Source organism: Xiphias gladius, unplaced genomic scaffold (assembly GCF_016859285.1).
Source record: "Xiphias gladius isolate SHS-SW01 ecotype Sanya breed wild unplaced genomic scaffold, ASM1685928v1 HiC_scaffold_582, whole genome shotgun sequence".
NCBI classification, from domain to species: domain Eukaryota; kingdom Metazoa; phylum Chordata; class Actinopteri; order Istiophoriformes; family Xiphiidae; genus Xiphias; species Xiphias gladius.
The window spans coordinates 71,537-77,139 of NW_024402280.1; the positions used below are offsets into that span (position 1 = coordinate 71,537).

A 5,603-nucleotide genomic window follows, 5' to 3' on the forward strand; every position below is an offset into this window, starting at 1 on the left:
CAATAGGCTGTTTTCTTTGGGCAGATTGGACCCATTCAGCCCTGGACAAAGTGTTCATGTTTGATGAAGCCATCTCTATTTGTTGGTTGATTTTGTATACTTGAGTAGTATTACAGTGCCTGTACAAAATGTACCTGTCTGTAGGGGCTGATTGCTAGATCTGTGGTAATCCAGCATATAATTTCTTGCAAAATGACATCAGCTATGACATCAGAGTCCTTTATGACATCAGAGTCCTTTATGACATCAGAGTCCTTTATGACATCATCAAAAGAATCCTCCCTCTCAATTCGAAAGAAAACATCGTTACCATGGTAACAGATTGTGTAAGTGTTACAAATAGTCCTGTAGTACAATGTATTGTCCTGCGGGACAATACAATGCATTGTAGTGTCCTACGGGAATCCTATAGACACGCAGACATTTATATTTCTCTGGAACATTTATTAAACAGATGTGCTATATTTCCCAGAAGCCATTTAAATTCATATGGGTTAATCACTGCATACTGTACATATTCTCTGGAAAGATATTCAAAAGAAAACAATCAATATAAATTCAAATAAATGCTAGAGAACACGTAGAATACCTTTTTTTAAAAATAATAAATGAACCTTTCTTGCCATTAGCAATTGTCATATCATATTGTTATAACGTATCATCAAACTGCACCCCCTTTTTTTGCATTGAATGAATCTTAAGTCTATTTCCCATCAGTTTAGCGGTAAAGAAACAGTATTCCCTGCGTGAACCACGGAGGTCTTGAGGATTGGCACTGATAGAGTGGATTTTTGCACTTTCTATAAGTTGAACTTCACCTGAGATTCCAATCACCCCGAGAGCACCCGAGGGGACACAAATCTGTTTATCTGTCTCAAAATGTTATATGCCCGGCTTCAGGCACTGGGGTCTTTAAAGACATAGGTCACCTCACCGCCATAATCTACAAAAGACCTGATTGCCACAACAAGCCCATAATGGGTAATTACCACATGAATCGTGTTTTTACATGTTTTCATCTGCTTTGAATGAATGAGATTGCCATTACCAATGGTTCTGTGCTCAAATTTGCATGTGTCGTTATAAATAATAGCCTTCTCCTAAAGTAAGAAAGGTTCTCTTTTGGATATACATTATCAAACTTGGCAATGCTATTTCCATGTGCTTCAGATAGTCATGACCTTTTTACTGGTAACTATGTATCTTTGTAATGAGATCATTCAAACACAAAAATTGGGGGGAGGTTTATTTCTCATGCAGAGTTTTCCTTAGCATTAAGAGACTTGGGCACAGGGCTTAAGCATTTTTCCAAAAAATCCGTCCAAAAAACTTCTCAGTTGACACAGCACTTCTGTGGGTGCTCAGAAATACACCGGCAAAGTTTGAAGTCGATCGGATGAGCGGTTGTCAAGAAAATCGATGTAGGAAAGACAGACAGACAGAGATTCCTCCATTTATATTTAGATTGTATAGGTGTTACATATTGGCCTGTAGTATAATGTATTGTCCTGCAGGAATCTTCTATAGCTGTACCACAGGAAAGTTCTCTGTTCTATGAAATCTGTATGTCCTGCAGGATTAGCTCCTGTTTGATACTAGCTGTCCTTCAGAACATGTTGTAAGGTCCTTCTGGAGTGTTCATTGTCCTGTAACGTAACTCTGCATCTTACAGGACGTGATTCTGTAGCCTAGTTCTGCAGGACATGACAATTCCTGTAAGATTCTGATATGGGAGGATTATTTCCTGTTGGACTGCTGGCTATCCCTGCAGGACGTTCTCATTTTGCAGGATACAGTGAATCAGCAGGATCTACACTTTCATGTTTCCCCAATTAAACACCTTTTAGAAGTTCTGTACTCTATTTGTATGACTTCATTATTGCTGCACAAATTAGAAAAAATGCTGGCATTGAAATTTTTCCTTTAAAATAAATGAAAATTACTCTGAAAAACAGAAAATGAGGTGTATTTCTCTTGCAGGGTTTTCCCTGCCATTATTAGACTTGGGCAAAGCGAATAAGCATTTTTGCACTGCGTGTAACCCAGATGAACAGACAAAACTATGTTTAGACACAATTTTTTTCCGACAAATTAGGTTTGAAAAATGGGGCTTTTCTTATACAGCTCTGGAGAAAATGAAGAGACCACTGCAAAATGATCAGTTTCTCTGATTTTACTATTTATAGTTATGTGTTTGAGTAAAATGAACGTTTTTGTTTTAATCTATAAACTACTGACAACATCTCCCAAATTCCAAATAAAAATATTGTCCTTCAGAGCATTTATTTGCACAAAATGACAAATGGTCAAAATAACAAAAAAGTGTTTTCAGACCTCAAATAATGCAAAGAAAACAAGTTCTGTACTCTATGTGTATGAATTCATTATTGCTGCACAAATTAGATAAAAAATGCAGGCATTGAAAATGTTTTTTTATAATTAAATGACATTTACTTTGAAAACCACCCAGACATTTATATTTCTCTGTAACATTTATTAAACAGATGTGCTATATTTCCCAGAAGCCTTTTAGATTAAAAGGATACATCACTGCATACTGTGCATATTCTTTGGGAAAATATTGAAATGAAAACAATCAATATAAATTCAACTATATGCCAGAGCAAATGTAGAATAACTGTTTTTTAATGATAAATGAACTTGTCTTGCCATGAACTATGTTCATATTGTTTTGTACAACATCAAATGGCACCCCTGTTTTTGAATTGAATGGATCTTAAGTCTATTTGCCCTCTGTTTAGCTGTAAAAAGAAAAAGTACATTTTCCATTTTTAATGTAACCTTTGCTGTATCATTTGACTGTTAAATGCTCCTACGTTGTTTTCTTGACTTCAATTTTATGATCTGTATTTCCTGGTTTGGATGCTGGATCTTGAAAGAGTTTTCCAGTGTTCTGTCAAATGGTGGAAAAACATAGTGTCCAAATAGGGAACACCACTCTCACCTGAGCAACACCTTGGATGTGTGACCGACAGTCATAGGCCTCTTTCACAGCAGACATTTTGACTTGCCATTGTAGGAAAAGCCACGTGTTGCCAATGACATAAACAATGACTCTGTTATATTTTAGTGTCCCACTAAGCCAAAAAAAAAAAAAAGAAAAGAAAATATGTTGTATGTTCTCTTTGAGTTAAAATAGTGGGTTTGACTTTTTATTGAGTGCATGATTTATCATTGTATTTTTAAGCTCTTTATTTTTTGGGTTTAGTCGGCCCCCAAGAAGAATATTGTGGAGGTGACAGAGCTGACAGATATCACACGAGCAACCTGGTTAAGCTGAGGCCAGGACACATGAACATAGTGCTGGTGCTCACTGACGCCTCCAAGAACATCCTCCTTAGCAAGTTTGCCAAAGAGGTCTACTCCTTCACGGGTAAGCTAAACCTTCTTTCAGGGAATAAATAAAGTCCATTATGAGTTATTTTGTGTGTATTAAACAATAGATACTTCGTCACATTCATTCTTTCAACTCTCTCTTAGGAGCCTGACGCTGCATTTCTCCTTCCTGAATATTGACAAGCACAGTGAGTGGATGAACACACTGCTGGAATATGCCCAGGACGCCATGCAGATCGATGCGGACAGGGACGACGGTGAAAACCACAAGATAGACTACACTGGCTACGTACTGGCACTTAATGGCCACAAAAAGTACCTTTGTCTGTTTAAGCCCGTCTACACTGGGGAAGACCTTGACACTAAGTCATCTGAGGATGAAGGGGGCACTTCAGGGGGGAGAATGAGGTCCGGTTCCCGTGATGACCACCCATCACGCAAATCCAACCGATCCCGCAGCATATCCACCCTGCAGATCCACCACAAGCTGGACCGCCTGGGATTGTGGATGGAAAGACTCATGGAAGGCACTTTGCCTCGCTACTACATCCCATCCTGGCCGGGACTAGACAAGATCACCCCCTGTAAATAGATCGAGGCAAGTTCGGAGGGACTTGGTATTTATCTGCTGTCACACAAAAATGGTTCTTCTCGTTTTCTGCTGAAGTAAGGCTGGAGCTGGCTTTTTTGCACTTGAGATATTTATAGTTAAAGATGTTTTAAAAGTTGAGTCTATAGTACAAACTTGGCTTTAGGGCAACTACTGTGGGACAGGTCCTTTAGCATACCCCTTTTACACTCATCGCATGCTGTTTTCAACCGTTGGTAGTCTTATTTTATTCAGGCAAACGTGCAGCTACAGCCTTTTGAACAGAAAACAAAGTCACTGTGGCCACATATACTCTCTTGCCTTCATGACCATCAATCATTTTCACGTACTCTAAAGGAGGCAGGATAACTACCTTAGTCGTCATTGATGAAAACTGTGAGAGATGCATGTCTCTAAACACTAAATGACTTTGCCTTTTTATGCATCTGTCCACTTTTTTTTTTTAGGTTTTAGATTATCTCCTGAATGCTGACTAGCTCGTGCAATATAGCATACTGCTGTAATGCCAATGCCTTTTACCTCGACCTTAAGGGTTTCCCAGTGTTCTTCCTGATCATGTGATTGCAGAAAAAGAAAATACTTGTTTTGTGACATGGAAACTGTTTGGGCTGTGATTTAAAATGTGCTTCACTACAAATAAGAATTATTTAGCCCCCTTGGTCTATTTAATAACCTCAGTTAGCCAGTAGCTTTATGTAGCAAGCATAATGAACAGGCTGTCCATTTCATTGTCTGAATTTTTTCCAAATGGCCACGAATAACTGATACATTATCATTATGTCATCTTGAATTATGTAGACAAACACATGAAAGTGAGGTCTAACCTAGTGTGTACTTGCTTGGTTTATTAATGTGTAATGTCCACATTAAGTGTAAAAATCTCATTAATATAATTTAGTTTGTACTATGTTATGTAAATATTATGCTTAATCATGTTATCTATAGGACCTGTATTTTAAAGAGTATGTAACTTGAAAGATACGGTCAATGTTTTATGGACTTATCTAAATGCTTTAGTTAAGTTTTTTTTTAGTTCTTTAGGTCAAATTTCCTTTTACAAGTTAGTGTAAAAAAATGATGTCTGCTACTGTCAGATGTTTCAGTTGGTCTTCAGTACTGCATTTATCCTCTTGTTGGTTGTGATAAAATGCGTAATGTTTATTAATTAAAGCATACATTTTTAATTGTTGCAGGATTTATTTTCCTTACCAGCTCATTCGGCAAGACAGCCTGGTCATCCTGCATTTAATGAGAAAAAACATGTTCCAAGTACCTGTGATGCCATAGGGTGGAGACACCTTCACTAGCTCAAATCCAACAAGATTTAGACCACAGCAGCCCCGAATAATCTCAATACCATAAATACAATCAACATAACAAAAATGATTACTCTATGAATATTGCATTGAGACAAGACTATAAACCAAGACAAATGAGTTGTGTTGTAAAACAAAAGAAAACAAAAAGGTACATTTTGCCTTTGGTTTACCATTTTGCTGTTAACTGCTCCTATGTTGTTTCTTGACATATTTTATTATATTTATTTCCTAGTTTGGATTTTTAAAGAGAGTTTGGCAGTGTTTTGTCACACCGGGGGGAAAAAAATAATACGTAACCGGGAACGAAGTAATACCGG

At 37.5% G+C, this 5,603-nt stretch overlaps 1 pseudogene; it reads left to right on the forward strand.

Annotated features, from left to right (window-relative positions):
* Positions 1-311: 311 nt before the first annotated feature.
* Positions 312-4,681, forward strand: LOC120787752 (annotated as a pseudogene).
* Positions 4,682-5,603: the final 922 nt, after the last annotated feature.